This window comes from Dendrobates tinctorius, unplaced genomic scaffold (assembly GCF_039654945.1).
Source record: "Dendrobates tinctorius isolate UK_male_01 unplaced genomic scaffold, ASM3965494v1 ptg000047l, whole genome shotgun sequence".
Taxonomy (NCBI): Eukaryota; Metazoa; Chordata; class Amphibia; order Anura; family Dendrobatidae; genus Dendrobates; species Dendrobates tinctorius.
Genome location: NW_027361715.1, coordinates 9,144,701 through 9,166,542, shown reverse-complemented (window position 1 = coordinate 9,166,542; position 21,842 = coordinate 9,144,701). Strand labels below are relative to the sequence as shown.

The following is a 21,842-nucleotide window of genomic DNA, read 5'->3' as shown; positions in this document are numbered from 1 at the left end:
TTATGTTTACATAGAAATGAATATTTTTCTTCTTTTGAGCTTTTTTGGTGTATTCTTTAGTAAGTTTTCAGAGCCAACTCACACTAAATCTGCCTTTTAAACTGTTGAAAGGCTTGAGCGGTACAAGGTTTCAAGTTAAGATGACTTCACATCAGATTTTTAAATTTTAGTGAGGCCTGAAATTTTGAAGGTATCTCAGAAGTTGTGGCTGAGTTGTTAAAGCGATGGACTTGAAATCCATTGGGATCTCCCTGCGCATTCAATCATTGCCAACTATGTCAATTTCCAAGTAGGTTTTTTGATGATTATCTGAGTAGATCAATGCACACCTTCCTTAGTTTATCCCCCAAAAAGTTGTTTCATATCTCTGGACTGGATTTGGAGAACCAACCTGCGGGCATCTAAAGATCTTATTTTGATTAACTGGCCTGGCCCATCATCACATGTGAATCACACTGCTAATCAAAAGATGCGACCTCGTGCGATCAGGTAAGAGGTGCTTCTCCATCTCTCATCTAGTTGCCACAAATGTCAGGTATGGTTGATAGATTGGAACATGTGCTTTGCTTTGCACCGATTCTACTTATATTATCTCTCGGGTGGAATCTTTTACCACACAGTGAAAAATCTTTAGCAACTTCTGGATGAGCAGCTTTCTAGCAGTTTAAGTTTTGCAATTATTTTCCTCTCCTTTTTTCCTGGTAACAGAGCTGGCACAGTTTTCATAAACAATTTTAAAACTGTCCTGATTTTGATACTGTGGAATTCTAGGCACACTTGTAGATTAAAAGTGGAGGAGATATTAATTTATGATGGTGTATTAAATGTAGATTTGTACTGCAGCTTTAAAGCCAGTTTCACCATCATGCATGATTTCCTTAATGTGTTCCCTTCTCCATTTTCACCACAAGAAAATCTAGAGTAGTAAGCTCCATGTGTGGTTCCATGGTGTAATGGTTAGCACTCTGGACTCTGAATCCAGCGATTTGAGTTCAAATCTCAGTGCAACCTGTAAGTTTTATCTTTAGCATTATAATTTCTATTATGTTCAACTTTTAGAATGAAACTTGAAAACTTGAAACTTGATTTGAATGGTGCAAGAATCCATGGAATCCTATAAAATTGACTTCAGGAAACAAAATTCTTATCTTGTATGTTACACCAAGCAACTATATTCTATGACTTGTGTAAATGTTCCCATGATTTTTAATTCGGGTGGGAAAATCTGATGATGATTTCAAATCAAAATGGCTTTAGGAAACGCCAGCTTATTTTCCTGAATTTTCTTTTCTCTTGTTTTTTCCAAAATTATCTATAATGTTTTATTGAGGAATTTTTTGGCAATTTAAAAACAATTGTTTAGTCCATCAGTTGAGTATGTTCATGTGGCTTTTTTGTAGGTGACAAAACAAACTAGAAGTCACTAAGAGACTTTAAAGTGTCTTTCTAAGCTTCTAGTTGACTTGAATTTTATTACGGAAGGTATTCGAAGCAAAAAAATCAAATGGAAATTGACATAGTCACTTTACCGTTTTGGAAACTTTATGCAGTTAAAAGATGCTCAAAATGACTGAAAATACGAAGACTAATTTTATTTTATGTTTACATAGAAATGAATATTTTTCTTCTTTTGAGCTTTTTTGGTGTATTCTTTAGTAAGTTTTCAGAGCCAACTCACACTAAATCTGCCTTTTAAACTGTTGAAAGGCTTGAGCGGTACAAGGTTTCAAGTTAAGATGACTTCACATCAGATTTTTAAATTTTAGTGAGGCCTGAAATTTTGAAGGTATCTCAGAAGTTGTGGCTGAGTTGTTAAAGCGATGGACTTGAAATCCATTGGGATCTCCCTGCGCATTCAATCATTGCCAACTATGTCAATTTCCAAGTAGGTTTTTTGATGATTATCTGAGTAGATCAATGCACACCTTCCTTAGTTTATCCCCCAAAAAGTTGTTTCATATCTCTGGACTGGATTTGGAGAACCAACCTGCGGGCATCTAAAGATCTTATTTTGATTAACTGGCCTGGCCCATCATCACATGTGAATCACACTGCTAATCAAAAGATGCGACCTCGTGCGATCAGGTAAGAGGTGCTTCTCCATCTCTCATCTAGTTGCCACAAATGTCAGGTATGGTTGATAGATTGGAACATGTGCTTTGCTTTGCACCGATTCTACTTATATTATCTCTCGGGTGGAATCTTTTACCACACAGTGAAAAATCTTTAGCAACTTCTGGATGAGCAGCTTTCTAGCAGTTTAAGTTTTGCAATTATTTTCCTCTCCTTTTTTCCTGGTAACAGAGCTGGCACAGTTTTCATAAACAATTTTAAAACTGTCCTGATTTTGATACTGTGGAATTCTAGGCACACTTGTAGATTAAAAGTGGAGGAGATATTAATTTATGATGGTGTATTAAATGTAGATTTGTACTGCAGCTTTAAAGCCAGTTTCACCATCATGCATGATTTCCTTAATGTGTTCCCTTCTCCATTTTCACCACAAGAAAATCTAGAGTAGTAAGCTCCATGTGTGGTTCCATGGTGTAATGGTTAGCACTCTGGACTCTGAATCCAGAGATTTGAGTTCAAATCTCAGTGCAACCTGTAAGTTTTATCTTTAGCATTATAATTTCTATTATGTTCAACTTTTAGAATGAAACTTGAAAACTTGAAACTTGATTTGAATGGTGCAAGAATCCATGGAATCCTATAAAATTGACTTCAGGAAACAAAATTCTTATCTTGTATGTTACACCAAGCAACTATATTCTATGACTTGTGTAAATGTTCCCATGATTTTTAATTCGGGTGGGAAAATCTGATGATGATTTCAAATCAAAATGGCTTTAGGAAACGCCAGCTTATTTTCCTGAATTTTCTTTTCTCTTGTTTTTTCCAAAATTATCTATAATGTTTTATTGAGGAATTTTTTGGCAATTTAAAAACAATTGTTTAGTCCATCAGTTGAGTATGTTCATGTGGCTTTTTTGTAGGTGACAAAACGAACTAGAAGTCACTAAGAGACTTTAAAGTGTCTTTCTAAGCTTCTAGTTGACTTGAATTTTATTACGGAAGGTATTCGAAGCAAAAAAATCAAATGGAAATTGACATAGTCACTTTACCGTTTTGGAAACTTTATGCAGTTAAAAGATGCTCAAAATGACTGAAAATACGAAGACTAATTTTATTTTATGTTTACATAGAAATGAATATTTTTCTTCTTTTGAGCTTTTTTGGTGTATTCTTTAGTAAGTTTTCAGAGCCAACTCACACTAAATCTGCCTTTTAAACTGTTGAAAGGCTTGAGCGGTACAAGGTTTCAAGTTAAGATGACTTCACATCAGATTTTTAAATTTTAGTGAGGCCTGAAATTTTGAAGGTATCTCAGAAGTTGTGGCTGAGTTGTTAAAGCGATGGACTTGAAATCCATTGGGATCTCCCTGCGCATTCAATCATTGCCAACTATGTCAATTTCCAAGTAGGTTTTTTGATGATTATCTGAGTAGATCAATGCACACCTTCCTTAGTTTATCCCCCAAAAAGTTGTTTCATATCTCTGGACTGGATTTGGAGAACCAACCTGCGGGCATCTAAAGATCTTATTTTGATTAACTGGCCTGGCCCATCATCACATGTGAATCACACTGCTAATCAAAAGATGCGACCTCGTGCGATCAGGTAAGAGGTGCTTCTCCATCTCTCATCTAGTTGCCACAAATGTCAGGTATGGTTGATAGATTGGAACATGTGCTTTGCTTTGCACCGATTCTACTTATATTATCTCTCGGGTGGAATCTTTTACCACACAGTGAAAAATCTTTAGCAACTTCTGGATGAGCAGCTTTCTAGCAGTTTAAGTTTTGCAATTATTTTCCTCTCCTTTTTTCCTGGTAACAGAGCTGGCACAGTTTTCATAAACAATTTTAAAACTGTCCTGATTTTGATACTGTGGAATTCTAGGCACACTTGTAGATTAAAAGTGGAGGAGATATTAATTTATGATGGTGTATTAAATGTAGATTTGTACTGCAGCTTTAAAGCCAGTTTCACCATCATGCATGATTTCCTTAATGTGTTCCCTTCTCCATTTTCACCACAAGAAAATCAAGAGTAGTAAGCGTCATGTGTGGTTCCATGGTGTAATGGTTAGCACTCTGGACTCTGAATCCAGTGATTTGAGTTCAAATCTCAGTGCAATCTGTAAGTTTTATCTTTAGCATTATAATTTCTATTATGTTCAACTTTTAGAATGAAACTTGAAAACTTGAAACTTGATTTGAATGGTGCAAGAATCCATGGAATCCTATAAAATTGACTTCAGGAAACAAAATTCTTATCTTGTATGTTACACCAAGCAACTATATTCTATGACTTGTGTAAATGTTCCCATGATTTTTAATTCGGGTGGGAAAATCTGATGATGATGTCAAATCAAAATGGCTTTAGGAAACGCCAGCTTATTTTCCTGAATTTTCTTTTCTCTTGTTTTTTCCAAAATTATCTATAATGTTTTATTGAGGAATTTTTTGGCAATTTAAAAACAATTGTTTGGTCCATCAGTTGAGTATGTTCATGTGGCTTTTTTGTAGGTGAAAAAATGAACTAGAAGTCACTAAGAGACTTTAAAGTGTCTTTCTAAGCTTCTAGTTGACTTGAATTTTATTACGGAAGGAATTCGAAGCAAAAAAATCAAATGGAAATTGACATAGTCACTTTACCGTTTTGGAAACTTTATGCAGTTAAAAGATGCTCAAAACGACTGAAAATACGAAGACTAATTTTATTTTATGTTTACATAGAAATGAATATTTTTCTTCTTTTGAGCTTTTTTGGTGTATTCTTTAGTAAGTTTTCAGAGCCAACTCACACTAAATCTGCCTTTTAAACTGTTGAAAGGCTTGAGCGGTACAAGGTTTCAAGTTAAGATGACTTCACATCAGATTTTTAAATTTTAGTGAGGCCTGAAATTTTGAAGGTATCTCAGAAGTTGTGGCTGAGTTGTTAAAGCGATGGACTTGAAATCCATTGGGATCTCCCTGCGCATTCAATCATTGCCAACTATGTCAATTTCCAAGTAGGTTTTTTGATGATTATCTGAGTAGATCAATGCACACCTTCCTTAGTTTATCCCCCAAAAAGTTGCTTCATATCTCTGGACTGGATTTGGAGAACCAACCTGCGGGCATCTAAAGATCTTATTTTGATTAACTGGCCTGGCCCATCATCACATGTGAATCACACTGCTAATCAAAAGATGCGACCTCGTGTGATCAGGTAAGAGGTGCTTCTCCATCTCTCATCTAGTTGCCACAAATGTCAGGTATGGTTGATAGATTGGAACATGTGCTTTGCTTTGCACCGATTCTACTTATATTATCTCTCGGGTGGAATCTTTTACCACACAGTGAAAAATCTTTAGCAACTTCTGGATGAGCAGCTTTCTAGCAGTTTAAGTTTTGCAATTATTTTCCTCTCCTTTTTTCCTGGTAACAGAGCTGGCACAGTTTTCATAAACAATTTTAAAACTGTCCTGATTTTGATACTGTGGAATTCTAGGCACACTTGTAGATTAAAAGTGGAGGAGATATTAATTTATGATGGTGTATTAAATGTAGATTTGTACTGCAGCTTTAAAGCCAGTTTCACCATCATGCATGATTTCCTTAATGTGTTCCCTTCTCCATTTTCACCACAAGAAAATCTAGAGTAGTAAGCTCCATGTGTGGTTTCATGGTGTAATGGTTAGAACTCTGGACTCTCAATCCAGCGATTTGAGTTCAAATCTCAGTGCAACCTGTAAGTTTTATCTTTAGCATTATAATTTCTATTATGTTCAACTTTTAGAATGAAACTTGAAAACTTGAAACTTGATTTGAATGGTGCAAGAATCCATGGAATCCTATAAAATTGACTTCAGGAAACAAAATTCTTATCTTGTATGTTACACCAAGCAACTATATTCTATGACTTGTGTAAATGTTCCCATGATTTTTAATTCGGGTGGGAAAATCTGATGATGATTTCAAATCAAAATGGCTTTAGGAAACACCAGCTTATTTAACTGAATTTTCTTTTCTCTTGTTTTTTCCAAAATTATCTATAATGTTTTATTGAGGAATTTTTTGGCAATTTAAAAACAATTGTTTAGTCCATCAGTTGAGTATGTTCATGTGGCTTTTTTGTAGGTGACAAAACGAACTAGAAGTCACTAAGAGACTTTAAAGTGTCTTTCTAAGCTTCTAGTTGACTTGAATTTTATTACGGAAGGTATTCGAAGCAAAAAAATCAAATGGAAATTGACATAGTCACTTTACCGTTTTGGAAACTTTATGCAGTTAAAAGATGCTCAAAATGACTGAAAATACGAAGACTAATTTTATTTTATGTTTACATAGAAATGAATATTTTTCTTCTTTTGAGCTTTTTTGGTGTATTCTTTAGTAAGTTTTCAGAGCCAACTCACACTAAATCTGCCTTTTAAACTGTTGAAAGGCTTGAGCGGTACAAGGTTTCAAGTTAAGATGACTTCACATCAGATTTTTAAATTTTAGTGAGGCCTGAAATTTTGAAGGTATCTCAGAAGTTGTGGCTGAGTTGTTAAAGCGATGGACTTGAAATCCATTGGGATCTCCCTGCGCATTCAATCATTGCCAACTATGTCAATTTCCAAGTAGGTTTTTTGATGATTATCTGAGTAGATCAATGCACACCTTCCTTAGTTTATCCCCCAAAAAGTTGTTTCATATCTCTGGACTGGATTTGGAGAACCAACCTGCGGGCATCTAAAGATCTTATTTTGATTAACTGGCCTGGCCCATCATCACATGTGAATCACACTGCTAATCAAAAGATGCGACCTCGTGCGATCAGGTAAGAGGTGCTTCTCCATCTCTCATCTAGTTGCCACAAATGTCAGGTATGGTTGATAGATTGGAACATGTGCTTTGCTTTGCACCGATTCTACTTATATTATCTCTCGGGTGGAATCTTTTACCACACAGTGAAAAATCTTTAGCAACTTCTGGATGAGCAGCTTTCTAGCAGTTTAAGTTTTGCAATTATTTTCCTCTCCTTTTTTCCTGGTAACAGAGCTGGCACAGTTTTCATAAACAATTTTAAAACTGTCCTGATTTTGATACTGTGGAATTCTAGGCACACTTGTAGATTAAAAGTGGAGGAGATATTAATTTATGATGGTGTATTAAATGTAGATTTGTACTGCAGCTTTAAAGCCAGTTTCACCATCATGCATGATTTCCTTAATGTGTTCCCTTCTCCATTTTCACCACGGTGTAATGGTTAGCACTCTGGACTCTGAATCCAGCGATTTGAGTTCAAATCTCAGTGCAATCTGTAAGTTTTATCTTTAGCATTATAATTTCTATTATGTTCAACTTTTAGAATGAAACTTGAAAACTTGAAACTTGATTTGAATGGTGCAAGAATCCATGGAATCCTATAAAATTGACTTCAGGAAACAAAATTCTTATCTTGTATGTTACACCAAGCAACTATATTCTATGACTTGTGTAAATGTTCCCATGATTTTTAATTCGGGTGGGAAAATCTGATGATGATTTCAAATCAAAATGGCTTTAGGAAACGCCAGCTTATTTTCCTGAATTTTCTTTTCTCTTGTTTTTTCCAAAATTATCTATAATGTTTTATTGAGGAATTTTTTGGCAATTTAAAAACAATTGTTTAGTCCATCAGTTGAGTATGTTCATGTGGCTTTTTTGTAGGTGACAAAATGAACTAGAAGTCACTAAGAGACTTTAAAGTGTCTTTCTAAGCTTCTAGTTGACTTGAATTTTATTACGGAAGGAATTCGAAGCAAAAAAATCAAATGGAAATTGACATAGTCACTTTACCGTTTTGGAAACTTTATGCAGTTAAAAGATGCTCAAAACGACTGAAAATACGAAGACTAATTTTATTTTATGTTTACATAGAAATGAATATTTTTCTTCTTTTGAGCTTTTTTGGTGTATTCTTTAGTAAGTTTTCAGAGCCAACTCACACTAAATCTGCCTTTTAAACTGTTGAAAGGCTTGAGCGGTACAAGGTTTCAAGTTAAGATGACTTCACATCAGATGTTTAAATTTTAGTGAGGCCTGAAATTTTGAAGGTATCTCAGAAGTTGTGGCTGAGTTGTTAAAGCGATGGACTTGAAATCCATTGGGATCTCCCTGCGCATTCAATCATTGCCAACTATGTCAATTTCCAAGTAGGTTTTTTGATGATTATCTGAGTAGATCAATGCACACCTTCCTTAGTTTATCCCCCAAAAAGTTGTTTCATATCTCTGGACTGGATTTGGAGAACCAACCTGCGGGCATCTAAAGATCTTATTTTGATTAACTGGCCTGGCCCATCATCACATGTGAATCACACTGCTAATCAAAAGATGCGACCTCGTGCGATCAGGTAAGAGGTGCTTCTCCATCTCTCATCTAGTTGCCACAAATGTCAGGTATGGTTGATAGATTGGAACATGTGCTTTGCTTTGCACCGATTCTACTTATATTATCTCTCGGGTGGAATCTTTTACCACACAGTGAAAAATCTTTAGCAACTTCTGGATGAGCAGCTTTCTAGCAGTTTAAGTTTTGCAATTATTTTCCTCTCCTTTTTTCCTGGTAACAGAGCTGGCACAGTTTTCATAAACAATTTTAAAACTGTCCTGATTTTGATACTGTGGAATTCTAGGCACACTTGTAGATTAAAAGTGGAGGAGATATTAATTTATGATGGTGTATTAAATGTAGATTTGTACTGCAGCTTTAAAGCCAGTTTCACCATCATGCATGATTTCCTTAATGTGTTCCCTTCTCCATTTTCACCACTAGAAAATCTAGAGTAGTAAGCGTCATGTGTGGTTCCATGGTGTAATGGTTAGCACTCTGGACTCTGAATCCAGTGATTTGAGTTCAAATCTCAGTGCAATCTGTAAGTTTTATCTTTAGCATTATAATTTCTATTATGTTCAACTTTTAGAATGAAACTTGAAAACTTGAAACTTGATTTGAATGGTGCAAGAATCCATGGAATCCTATAAAATTGACTTCAGGAAACAAAATTCTTATCTTGTATGTTACACCAAGCAACTATATTCTATGACTTGTGTAAATGTTCCCATGATTTTTAATTCGGGTGGGAAAATCTGATGATGATGTCAAATCAAAATGGCTTTAGGAAACGCCAGCTTATTTTCCTGAATTTTCTTTTCTCTTGTTTTTTCCAAAATTATCTATAATGTTTTATTGAGGAATTTTTTGGCAATTTAAAAACAATTGTTTAGTCCATCAGTTGAGTATGTTCATGTGGCTTTTTTGTAGGTGACAAAATGAACTAGAAGTCACTAAGAGACTTTAAAGTGTCTTTCTAAGATTCTAGTTGACTTGAATTTTATTACGGAAGGAATTCGAAGCAAAAAAATCAAATGGAAATTGACATAGTCACTTTACCGTTTTGGAAACTTTATGCAGTTAAAAGATGCTCAAAACGACTGAAAATACGAAGACTAATTTTATTTTATGTTTACATAGAAATGAATATTTTTCTTCTTTTGAGCTTTTTTGGTGTATTCTTTAGTAAGTTTTCAGAGCCAACTCACACTAAATCTGCCTTTTAAACTGTTGAAAGGCTTGAGCGGTACAAGGTTTCAAGTTAAGATGACTTCACATCAGATTTTTAAATTTTAGTGAGGCCTGAAATTTTGAAGGTATCTCAGAAGTTGTGGCTGAGTTGTTAAAGCGATGGACTTGAAATCCATTGGGATCTCCCTGCGCATTCAATCATTGCCAACTATGTCAATTTCCAAGTAGGTTTTTTGATGATTATCTGAGTAGATCAATGCACACCTTCCTTAGTTTATCCCCAAAAAAGTTGTTTCATATCTCTGGACTGGATTTGGAGAACCAACCTGCGGGCATCTAAAGATCTTATTTTGATTAACTGGCCTGGCCCATCATCACATGTGAATCACACTGCTAATCAAAAGATGCGACCTCGTGCAATCAGGTAAGAGGTGCTTCTCCATCTCTCATCTAGTTGCCACAAATGTCAGGTATGGTTGATAGATTGGAACATGTGCTTTGCTTTGCACCGATTCTACTTATATTATCTCTCGGGTGGAATCTTTTACCACACAGTGAAAAATCTTTAGCAACTTCTGGATGAGCAGCTTTCTAGCAGTTTAAGTTTTGCAATTATTTTCCTCTTCTTTTTTCCTGGTAACAGAGCTGGCATAGTTTTCATAAACAATTTTAAAACTGTCCTGATTGTGATACTGTGGAATTCTAGGCACACTTGTAGATTAAAAGTGGAGGAGATATTAATTTATGATGGTGTATTAAATGTAGATTTGTACTGCAGCTTTAAAGCCAGTTTCACCATCATGCATGATTTCCTTAATGTGTTCCCTTCTCCATTTTCACCACAAGAAAATCTAGAGTAGTAAGCTACATGTGTGGTTCCATGGTGTAATGGTTAGCACTCTGGACTCTGAATCCAGTGATCTGAGTTCAAATCTCAGTGGAACCTGTAAGTTTCATCTTTAGCATTATAATTTCTACTATGTTAAACTTTTAGAATGAAACTTGAAACTTGAAAACTTGAAACTTGATTTGAATGGTGCAAGAATCCATGGAATCCTATAAAATTGACTTCAGGAAACAAAATTCTTATCTTGTATGTTACACCAAGCAACTATATTCTATGACTTGTGTAAATGTTCCCATGATTTTTAATTCGGGTGGGAAAATCTGATGATGATTTCAAATCAAAATGGCTTTAGGAAACGCCAGCTTATTTTCCTGAATTTTCTTTTCTCTTGTTTTTTCCAAAATTATCTATAATGTTTTATTGAGGAATTTTTTGGCAATTTAAAAACAATTGTTTAGTCCATCAGTTGAGTATGTTCATGTGGCTTTTTTGTAGGTGACAAAATGAACTAGAAGTCACTAAGAGACTTTAAAGTGTCTTTCTAAGCTTCTAGTTGACTTGAATTTTATTACGGAAGGAATTAGAAGCAAAAAAATCAAATGGAAATTGACATAGTCACTTTACCGTTTTGGAAACTTTATGCAGTTAAAAGATGCTCAAAACGACTGAAAATACGAAGACTAATTTTATTTTATGTTTACATAGAAATGAATATTTTTCTTCTTTTGAGCTTTTTTGGTGTATTCTTTAGTAAGTTTTCAGAGCCAACTCACACTAAATCTGCCTTTTAAACTGTTGAAAGGCTTGAGCGGTACAAGGTTTCAAGTTAAGATGACTTCACATCAGATTTTTAAATTTTAGTGAGGCCTGAAATTTTGAAGGTATCTCAGAAGTTGTGGCTGAGTTGTTAAAGCGATGGACTTGAAATCCATTGGGATCTCCCTGCGCATTCAATCATTGCCAACTATGTCAATTTCCAAGTAGGTTTTTTGATGATTATCTGAGTAGATCAATGCACACCTTCCTTAGTTTATCCCCAAAAAAGTTGTTTCATATCTCTGGACTGGATTTGGAGAACCAACCTGCGGGCATCTAAAGATCTTATTTTGATTAACTGGCCTGGCCCATCATCACATGTGAATCACACTGCTAATCAAAAGATGCGACCTCGTGCAATCAGGTAAGAGGTGCTTCTCCATCTCTCATCTAGTTGCCACAAATGTCAGGTATGGTTGATAGATTGGAACATGTGCTTTGCACCGATTCTACTTATATTATCTCTCCGGTGGAATCTTTTACCACACAGTGAAAAATCTTTAGCAACTTCTGGATGAGCAGCTTTCTAGCAGTTTAAGTTTTGCAATTATTTTCCTCTTCTTTTTTCCTGGTAACAGAGCTGGCATAGTTTTCATAAACAATTTTAAAACTGTCCTGATTGTGATACTGTGGAATTCTAGGCACACTTGTAGATTAAAAGTGGAGGAGATATTAATTTATCATGGTGAATTAAATGTAGATTTGTACTGCAGCTTTAAAGCCAGTTTCACCATCATGCATGATTTCCTTAATGGGTTCTCTTCTCCATTTTCACCACAAGAAAATCTAGAGTAGTAAGGTACATGTGTGATTCCATGGTGTAATGGTTAGCACTCTGGACTCTGAATCCAGCGATCTGAGTTCAAATCTCAGTGGAACCTGTAAGTTTCATCTTTAGCATTATAATTTCTACTATGTTCAACTTTTAGAATGAAACTTGAAAACTTGAAACTTGATTTGAATGGTGCAAGAATCCATGGAATCCTATAAAATTGACTTCAGGAAATAAAATTCTTATCTTGTATGTTACACCAAGCAACTATATTCTATGACTTGTGTAAATGTTCCCATGATTTTTAATTCGGGTGGGAAAATCTGATGATGATTTCAAATCAAAATGGCTTTAGGAATCGCCAGCTTATTTTCCTGAATTTTCTTTTCTCTTGTTTTTTCCAAAATTATCTATAATGTTTTATTGAGGAATTTTTTGGCAATTTAAAAACAATTGTTTAGTCCATCAGTTGAGTATGTTCATGTGGCTTTTTTGTAGGTGACAAAATGAACTAGAAGTCACTAAGAGACTTTAAAGTGTCTTTCTAAGCTTCTAGTTGACTTGAATTTTATTACGGAAGGTATTCGAAGCAAAAAAATCAAATGGAAATTGACATAGTCACTTTACCGTTTTGGAAACTTTATGCAGTTAAAAGATGCTCAAAACGACTGAAAATACGAAGACTAATTTTATTTTATGTTTACATAGATATGAATATTTTTCTTCTTTTGAGCTTTTTTGGTGTATTCTTTAGTAAGTTTTCAGAGCCAACTCACACTAAATCTGCCTTTTAAACTGTTGAAAGGCTTGAGCGGTACAAGGTTTCAAGTTAAGATGACTTCACATCAGATTTTTAAATTTTAGTGAGGCCTGAAATTTTGAAGGTATCTCAGAAGTTGTGGCTGAGTTGTTAAAGCGATGGACTTGAAATCCATTTGGATCTCCCTGCGCATTCAATCATTGCCAACTATGTCAATTTCCAAGTAGGTTTTTTGATGATTATCTGAGTAGATCAATGCACAGCTTCCTTAGTTTATCCCCAAAAAAGTTGGTTCATATCTCTGGACTGGATTTGGAGAACCAACCTGCGGGCATCTAAAGATCTTATTTTGATTAACTGGCCTGGCCCATCATCACATGTGAATCACACTGCTAATCAAAAGATGCGACCTCGTGCAATCAGGTAAGAGGTGCTTCTCCATCTCTCATCTAGTTGCCACAAATGTCAGGTATGGTTCATAGATTGGAACATGTGCTTTGCTTTAAACCGATTCTACTTATATTATCTCTCGGGTGGAATCTTTTACCACACAGTGAAAAATCTTTAGCAACTTCTGGATGAGCAGCTTTCTAGCAGTTTAAGTTTTGCAATTATTTTCCTCTCCTTTTTTCCTGGTAACAGAGCTGGCACAGTTTTCATAAACAATTTTAAAACTGTCCTGATTGTGATACTGTGGAATTCTAGGCACACTTGTAGATTAAAAGTGGAGGAGATATTAATTTATCATGGTGTATTAAATGTAGATTTGTACTGCAGCTTTAAAGCCAGTTTCACCATCATGCATGATTTCCTTAATGTGTTCCCTTCTCCATTTTCACCACAAGAAAATCTAGAGTAGTAAGCTACACGTGTGGTTCCATGGTGTAATGGTTAGCACTCTGAACCTGTAAGTTTCATCTTTAGCATTATAATTTATACTATGTTCAACTTTTAGAATGAAACTTGAAACTTGAAAACTTGAAACTTGATTTGAATGGTTCAAGAATCCATGGAATCCTATAAAATTGACTTCAGGAAACAAAATTCTTATCTTGTATGTTACACCAAGCAACTATATTCTATGACTTGTGTAAATGTTCCCATGATTTTTAATTCGGGTGGGAAAATCTGATGATGATTTCAAATCAAAATGGCTTTAGGAAACGCCAGCTTATTTTCCTGAATTTTCTTTTCTCTTGTTTTTTCCAAAATTATCTATAATGTTTTATTGAGGAATTTTTTGGCAATTTAAAAACAATTGTTTAGTCCATCAGTTGAGTATGTTCTTGTGGCTTTTTTGTAGGTGACAAATTGAACTAGAAGTCACTAAGAGACTTTAAAGTGTCTTTCTAAGCTTCTAGTTGACTTGAATTTTATTACGGAAGGTATTCGAAGCAAAAAAATCTAATGGAAATTGACATAGTCACTTTACCGTTTTGGAAACTTTATGCAGTTAAAAGATGCTCAAAACGACTGAAAATACGAAGACTAATTTTATTTTATGTTTACATAGAAATGAATATTTTTCTTATTTTGAGCTTTTTTGGTGTATTCTTTAGTAAGTTTTCAGAGCCAACTCACACTAAATCTGCCTTTTAAACTGTTGAAAGGCTTGAGAGGTACAAGGTTTCAAGTTAAGATGACTTCACATCAGATTTTTAAATTTTAGTGAGGCCTGAAATTTTGAAGGTATCTCAGAAGTTGTGGCTGAGTTGTTAAAGCGATGGACTTGAAATCCATTGGGATCTCCCTGCGCATTCAATCATTGCCAACTATGTCAATTTCCAAGTTGGTTTTTTGATGATTATCTGAGTAGATCAATGCACACCTTCCTTAGTTTATCCCCCAAAAAGTTGTTTCATATCTCTGGACTGGATTTGGAGAACCAACCTGCGGGCATCTAAAGATCTTATTTTGATTAACTGGCCTGGCCCATCATCACATGTGAATCACACTGCTAATCAAAAGATGCGACCTCGTGCGATCAGGTAAGAGGTGCTTCTCCATCTCTCATCTAGTTGCCACAAATGTCAGGTATGGTTGATAGATTGGAACATGTGCTTTGCTTTGCTCCGATTCTACTTATATTATCTCTCGGGTGGAATCTTTTACCACACAGTGAAAAATCTTTAGCAACTTCTGGATGAGCAGCTTTCTAGCAGTTTAAGTTTTGCAATTATTTTCCTCTCCTTTTTTCCTGGTAACAGAGCTGGCACAGTTTTCAAAAACTGTCCTGATTGTGATACTGTGGAATTCTAGGCACACTTGTAGATTAAAAGTGGAGGAGATATTAATTTATCATGGTGAATTAAATGTAGATTTGTACTGCAGCTTTAAAGCCAGTTTCACCATCATGCATGATTTCCTTAATGGGTTCCCTTCTCCATTTTCACCACAAGAAAATCTAGAGTAGTAAGGTACATGTGTGGTTCCATGGTGTAATGGTTAGCACTCTGGACTCTGAATCCAGCGATCTGAGTTCAAATCTCAGTGGAACCTGTAAGTTTCATCTTTAGCATTATAATTTCTACTATGTTCAACTTTTAGAATGAAACTTGAAACTTGAAAACTTGAAACTTGATTTGAATGGTTCAAGAATCCATGGAATCCTATAAAATTGACTTCAGGAAACAAAATTCTTATCTTGTATGTTACACCAAGCAACTATATTCTATGACTTGTGTAAATGTTCCCATGATTTTTAATTCGGGTGGGAAAATCTGATGATGATTTCAAATCAAAATGGCTTTAGGAAACGCCAGCTTATTTTCCTGAATTTTCTTTTCTCTTGTTTTTTCCAAAATTATCTATAATGTTTTATTGAGGAATTTTTTGGCAATTTAAAAACAATTGTTTAGTCCATCAGTTGAGTATGTTCTTGTGGCTTTTTTGTAGGTGACAAATTGAACTAGAAGTCACTAAGAGACTTTAAAGTGTCTTTCTAAGCTTCTAGTTGACTTGAATTTTATTACGGAAGGTATTCGAAGCAAAAAAATCTAATGGAAATTGACATAGTCACTTTACCGTTTTGGAAACTTTATGCAGTTAAAAGATGCTCAAAACGACTGAAAATACGAAGACTAATTTTATTTTATGTTTACATAGAAATGAATATTTTTCTTATTTTGAGCTTTTTTGGTGTATTCTTTAGTAAGTTTTCAGAGCCAACTCACACTAAATCTGCCTTTTAAACTGTTGAAAGGCTTGAGCGGTACAAGGTTTCAAGTTAAGATGACTTCACATCAGATTTTTAAATTTTAGTGAGGCCTGAAATTTTGAAGGTATCTCAGAAGTTGTGGCTGAGTTGTTAAAGCGATGGACTTGAAATCCATTGGGATCTCCCTGCGCATTCAATCATTGCCAACTATGTCAATTTCCAAGTTGGTTTTTTGATGATTATCTGAGTAGATCAATGCACACCTTCCTTAGTTTATCCCCCAAAAAGTTGTTTCATATCTCTGGACTGGATTTGGAGAACCAACCTGCGGGCATCTAAAGATCTTATTTTGATTAACTGGCCTGGCCCATCATCACATGTGAATCACACTGCTAATCAAAAGATGCGACCTCGTGCGATCAGGTAAGAGGTGCTTCTCCATCTCTCATCTAGTTGCCACAAATGTCAGGTATGGTTGATAGATTGGAACATGTGCTTTGCTTTGCTCCGATTCTACTTATATTATCTCTCGGGTGGAATCTTTTACCACACAGTGAAAAATCTTTAGCAACTTCTGGATGAGCAGCTTTCTAGCAGTTTAAGTTTTGCAATTATTTTCCTCTCCTTTTTTCCTGGTAACAGAGCTGGCACAGTTTTCAAAAACTGTCCTGATTGTGATACTGTGGAATTCTAGGCACACTTGTAGATTAAAAGTGGAGGAGATATTAATTTATCATGGTGAATTAAATGTAGATTTGTACTGCAGCTTTAAAGCCAGTTTCACCATCATGCATGATTTCCTTAATGGGTTCCCTTCTCCATTTTCACCACAAGAAAATCTAGAGTAGGAAGGTACATGTGTGGTTCCATGGTGTAATGGTTAGCACTCTGGACTCTGAATCCAGCGATCTGAGTTCAAATCTCAGTGGAACCTGTAAGTTTCATCTTTAGCATTATAATTTCTACTATGTTCAACTTTTAGAATGAAACTTGAAAACTTGAAACTTGATTTGAATGGTGCAAGAATCCATGGAATCCTATAAAATTGACTTCAGGAAACAAAATTCTTATCTTGTATGTTACACCAAGCAACTATATTCTATGACTTGTGTAAATGTTCCCATGATTTTTAATTCGGGTGGGAAAATCTGATGATGATTTCAAATCAAAATGGCTTTAGGAATCGCCAGCTTATTTTCCTGAATTTTCTTTTCTCTTGTTTTTTCCAAAATTATCTATAATGTTTTATTGAGGAATTTTTTGGCAATTTAAAAACAATTGTTTAGTCCATCAGTTGAGTATGTTCATGTGGCTTTTTTGTAGGTGACAAAATGAACTAGAAGTCACTAAGAGACTTTAAAGTGTCTTTCTAAGCTTCTAGTTGACTTGAATTTTATTACGGAAGGTATTCGAAGCAAAAAAATCAAATGGAAATTGACATAGTCACTTTACCGTTTTGGAAACTTTATGCAGTTAAAAGATGCTCAAAACGACTGAAAATACGAAGACTAATTTTATTTTATGTTTACATAGAAAAGAATATTTTTCTTCTTTTGAGCTTTTTTGGTGTATTCTTTAGTAAGTTTTCAGAGCCAACTCACACTAAATCTGCCTTTTAAACTGTTGAAAGGCTTGAGCGGTACAAGGTTTCAAGTTAAGATGACTTCACATCAGATTTTTAAATTTTAGTGAGGCCTGAAATTTTGAAGGTATCTCAGAAGTTGTGGCTGAGTTGTTAAAGCGATGGACTTGAAATCCATTGGGATCTCCCTGCGCATTCAATCATTGCCAACTATGTCAATTTCCAAGTAGGTTTTTTGATGATTATCTGAGTAGATCAATGCACACCTTCCTTAGTTTATCCCCAAAAAAGTTGTTTCATATCTCTGGACTGGATTTGGAGAACCAACCTGCGGGCATCTAAAGATCTTATTTTGATTAACTGGCCTGGCCCATCATCACATGTGAATCACACTGCTAATCAAAAGATGCGACCTCGTGCAATCAGGTAAGAGGTGCTTCTCCATCTCTCATCTAGTTGCCACAAATGTCAGGTATGGTTGATAGATTGGAACATGTGCTTTGCTTTGCACCAATTCTACTTATATTATCTCTCGGGTGGAATCTTTTACCACACAGTGAAAAATCTTTAGCAACTTCTGGATGAGCAGCTTTCTAGCAGTTTAAGTTTTGCAATTATTTTCCTCTTCTTTTTTCCTGGTAACAGAGCTGGCATAGTTTTCATAAACAATTTTAAAACTGTCCTGATTGTGATACTGTGGAATTCTAGGCACACTTGTAGATTAAAAGTGGAGGAGATATTAATTTATCATGGTGAATTAAATGTAGATTTGTACTGCAGCTTTAAAGCCAGTTTCACCATCATGCATGATTTCCTTAATGGGTTCCCTTCTCCATTTTCACCACAAGAAAATCTAGAGTAGTAAGGTACATGTGTGGTTCCATGGTGTAATGGTTAGCACTCTGGACTCTGAATCCAGCGATCTGAGTTCAAATCTCAGTGGAACCTGTAAGTTTCATCCTTAGCATTATAATTTCTACTGTGTTCAACTTTTAGAATGAAACTTGAAACTTGAAAACTTGAAACTTGATTTGAATGGTGCAAGAATCCATGGAATCCTATAAAATTGACTTCAGGAAACAAAATTCTTATCTTCTATGTTACACCAAGCAACTATATTCTATGACTTGTGTAAATGTTGCCATGATTTTTAATTCGGGTGGGAAAATCTGATGATGATTTCAAATCAAAATGGCTTTAGGAATCGCCAGCTTATTTTCCTGAATTTTCTTTTCTCTTGTTTTTTCCAAAATTATCTATAATGTTTTATTGAGGAATTTTTTGGCAATTTAAAAACAATTGTTTAGTCCATCAGTTGAGTATGTTCATGTGGCTTTTATGTAGGTGACAAAATGAACTAGAAGTCACTAAGAGACTTTAAAGTGTCTTTCTAAGCTTCTAGTTGACTTGAATTTTTTTACGGAAGGTATTCGAAGCAAAAAAATCAAATGGAAATTGACATAGTCACTTTACCGTTTTGGAAACTTTATGCAGTTAAAAGATGCTCAAAACGACTGAAAATACGAAGACTAATTTTATTTTATGTTTACATAGAAAAGAATATTTTTCTTCTTTTGAGCTTTTTTGGTGTATTCTTTAGTAAGTTTTCAGAGCCAACTCACACTAAATCTGCCTTTTAAACTGTTGAAAGGCTTGAGCGGTACAAGGTTTCAAGTTAAGATGACTTCACATCAGATTTTTAAATTTTAGTGAGGCCTGAAATTTTGAAGGTATCTCAGAAGTTGTGGCTGAGTTGTTAAAGCGATGGACTTGAAATCCATTGGGATCTCCCTGCGCATTCAATCATTGCCAACTATGTCAATTTCCAAGTAGGTTTTTTGATGATTATCTGAGTAGATCAATGCACACCTTCCTTAGTTTATCCCCAAAAAAGTTGTTTCATATCTCTGGACTGGATTTGGAGAACCAACCTGCGGGCATCTAAAGATCTTATTTTGATTAACTGGCCTGGCCCATCATCACATGTGAATCACACTGCTAATCAAAAGATGCGACCTCGTGCAATCAGGTAAGAGGTGCTTCTCCATCTCTCATCTAGTTGCCACAAATGTCAGGTATGGTTGATAGATTGGAACATGTGCTTTGCACCGATTCTACTTATATTATCTCTCCGGTGGAATCTTTTACCACACAGTGAAAAATCTTTAGCAACTTCTGGATGAGCAGCTTTCTAGCAGTTTAAGTTTTGCAATTATTTTCCTCTTCTTTTTTCCTGGTAACAGAGCTGGCATAGTTTTCATAAACAATTTTAAAACTGTCCTGATTGTGATACTGTGGAATTCTAGGCACACTTGTAGATTAAAAGTGGAGGAGATATTAATTTATCATGGTGAATTAAATGTAGATTTGTACTGCAGCTTTAAAGCCAGTTTCACCATCATGCATGATTTCCTTAATGGGTTCTCTTCTCCATTTTCACCACAAGAAAATCTAGAGTAGTAAGGTACATGTGTGATTCCATGGTGTAATGGTTAGCACTCTGAATCCAGCGATCTGAGTTCAAATCTCAGTGGAACCTGTAAGTTTCATCTTTAGCATTATAATTTCTACTATGTTCAACTTTTAGAATGAAACTTGAAAACTTGAAACTTGATTTGAATGGTGCAAGAATCCATGGAATCCTATAAAATTGACTTCAGGAAATAAAATTCTTATCTTGTATGTTACACCAAGCAACTATATTCTATGACTTGTGTAAATGTTCCCATGATTTTTAATTCGGGTGGGAAAATCTGATGATGATTTCAAATCAAAATGGCTTTAGGAATCGCCAGCTTATTTTCCTGAATTTTCTTTTCTCTTGTTTTTTCCAAAATTATCTATAATGTTTTATTGAGGAATTTTTTGGCAATTTAAAAACAATTGTTTAGTCCATCAGTTGAGTATGTTCATGTGGCTTTTTTGTAGGTGACAAAATGAACTAGAAGTCACTAAGAGACTTTAAAGTGTCTTTCTAAGCTTCTAGTTGACTTGAATTTTATTACGGAAGGTATTCGAAGCAAAAAAATCAAATGGAAATTGACATAGTCACTTTACCGTTTTGGAAACTTTATGCAGTTAAAAGATGCTCAAAACGACTGAAAATACGAAGACTAATTTTATTTTATGTTTACATAGATATGAATATTTTTCTTCTTTTGAGCTTTTTTGGTGTATTCTTTAGTAAGTTTTCAGAGCCAACTCACACTAAATCTGCCTTTTAAACTGTTGAAAGGCTTGAGCGGTACAAGGTTTCAAGTTAAGATGACTTCACATCAGATTTTTAAATTTTAGTGAGGCCTGAAATTTTGAAGGTATCTCAGAAGTTGTGGCTGAGTTGTTAAAGCGATGGACTTGAAATCCATTTGGATCTCCCTGCGCATTCAATCATTGCCAACTATGTCAATTTCCAAGTAGGTTTTTTGATGATTATCTGAGTAGATCAATGCACACCTTCCTTAGTTTATCCCCAAAAAAGTTGTTTCATATCTCTGGACTGGATTTGGAGAACCAACCTGCGGGCATCTAAAGATCTTATTTTGATTAACTGGCCTGGCCCATCATCACATGTGAATCACACTGCTAATCAAAAGATGCGACCTCGTGCAATCAGGTAAGAGGTGCTTCTCCATCTCTCATCTAGTTGCCACAAATGTCAGGTATGGTTCATAGATTGGAACATGTGCTTTGCTTTAAACCGATTCTACTTATATTATCTCTCGGGTGGAATCTTTTACCACACAGTGAAAAATCTTTAGCAACTTCTGGATGAGCAGCTTTCTAGCAGTTTAAGTTTTGCAATTATTTTCCTCTCCTTTTTTCCTGGTAACAGAGCTGGCACAGTTTTCATAAACAATTTTAAAACTGTCCTGATTGTGATACTGTGGAATTCTAGGCACACTTGTAGATTAAAAGTGGAGGAGATATTAATTTATCATGGTGTATTAAATGTAGATTTGTACTGCAGCTTTAAAGCCAGTTTCACCATCATGCATGATTTCCTTAATGTGTTCCCTTCTCCATTTTCACCACAAGAAAATCTAGAGTAGTAAGCTACACGTGTGGTTCCATGGTGTAATGGTTAGCACTCTGAACCTGTAAGTTTCATCTTTAGCATTATAATTTATACTATGTTCAACTTTTAGAATGAAACTTGAAACTTGAAAACTTGAAACTTGATTTGAATGGTTCAAGAATCCATGGAATCCTATAAAATTGACTTCAGGAAACAAAATTCTTATCTTGTATGTTACACCAAGCAACTATATTCTATGACTTGTGTAAATGTTCCCATGATTTTTAATTC

At 35.0% G+C, this 21,842-nt stretch overlaps 9 non-coding genes across 9 annotated transcripts; all 9 read left to right on the top strand.

Annotated features, from left to right (window-relative positions):
- Positions 1-939: 939 nt before the first annotated feature.
- Positions 940-1,011, top strand: TRNAQ-CUG (transfer RNA glutamine (anticodon CUG)). Its single transcript has one exon. It is a non-coding gene; the product is annotated as a tRNA-Gln (tRNA).
- Positions 1,012-2,535: 1,524 nt separating this feature from the next.
- TRNAQ-CUG (transfer RNA glutamine (anticodon CUG)) lies at positions 2,536-2,607 on the top strand. Its single transcript has one exon. It is a non-coding gene; the product is annotated as a tRNA-Gln (tRNA).
- A 1,524-nt stretch (positions 2,608-4,131) lies between these two features.
- TRNAQ-CUG (transfer RNA glutamine (anticodon CUG)) lies at positions 4,132-4,203 on the top strand. The gene has a single exon. It is a non-coding gene; the product is annotated as a tRNA-Gln (tRNA).
- Positions 4,204-8,880: 4,677 nt separating this feature from the next.
- On the top strand, positions 8,881-8,952 carry TRNAQ-CUG (transfer RNA glutamine (anticodon CUG)). Its single transcript has one exon. It is a non-coding gene; the product is annotated as a tRNA-Gln (tRNA).
- A 1,524-nt stretch (positions 8,953-10,476) lies between these two features.
- Positions 10,477-10,548, top strand: TRNAQ-CUG (transfer RNA glutamine (anticodon CUG)). Its single transcript has one exon. It is a non-coding gene; the product is annotated as a tRNA-Gln (tRNA).
- Positions 10,549-12,074: 1,526 nt separating this feature from the next.
- TRNAQ-CUG (transfer RNA glutamine (anticodon CUG)) lies at positions 12,075-12,146 on the top strand. The gene has a single exon. It is a non-coding gene; the product is annotated as a tRNA-Gln (tRNA).
- Positions 12,147-15,224: 3,078 nt separating this feature from the next.
- Positions 15,225-15,296, top strand: TRNAQ-CUG (transfer RNA glutamine (anticodon CUG)). The gene has a single exon. It is a non-coding gene; the product is annotated as a tRNA-Gln (tRNA).
- Positions 15,297-16,816: 1,520 nt separating this feature from the next.
- On the top strand, positions 16,817-16,888 carry TRNAQ-CUG (transfer RNA glutamine (anticodon CUG)). The gene has a single exon. It is a non-coding gene; the product is annotated as a tRNA-Gln (tRNA).
- A 1,524-nt stretch (positions 16,889-18,412) lies between these two features.
- Positions 18,413-18,484, top strand: TRNAQ-CUG (transfer RNA glutamine (anticodon CUG)). Its single transcript has one exon. It is a non-coding gene; the product is annotated as a tRNA-Gln (tRNA).
- Positions 18,485-21,842: the final 3,358 nt, after the last annotated feature.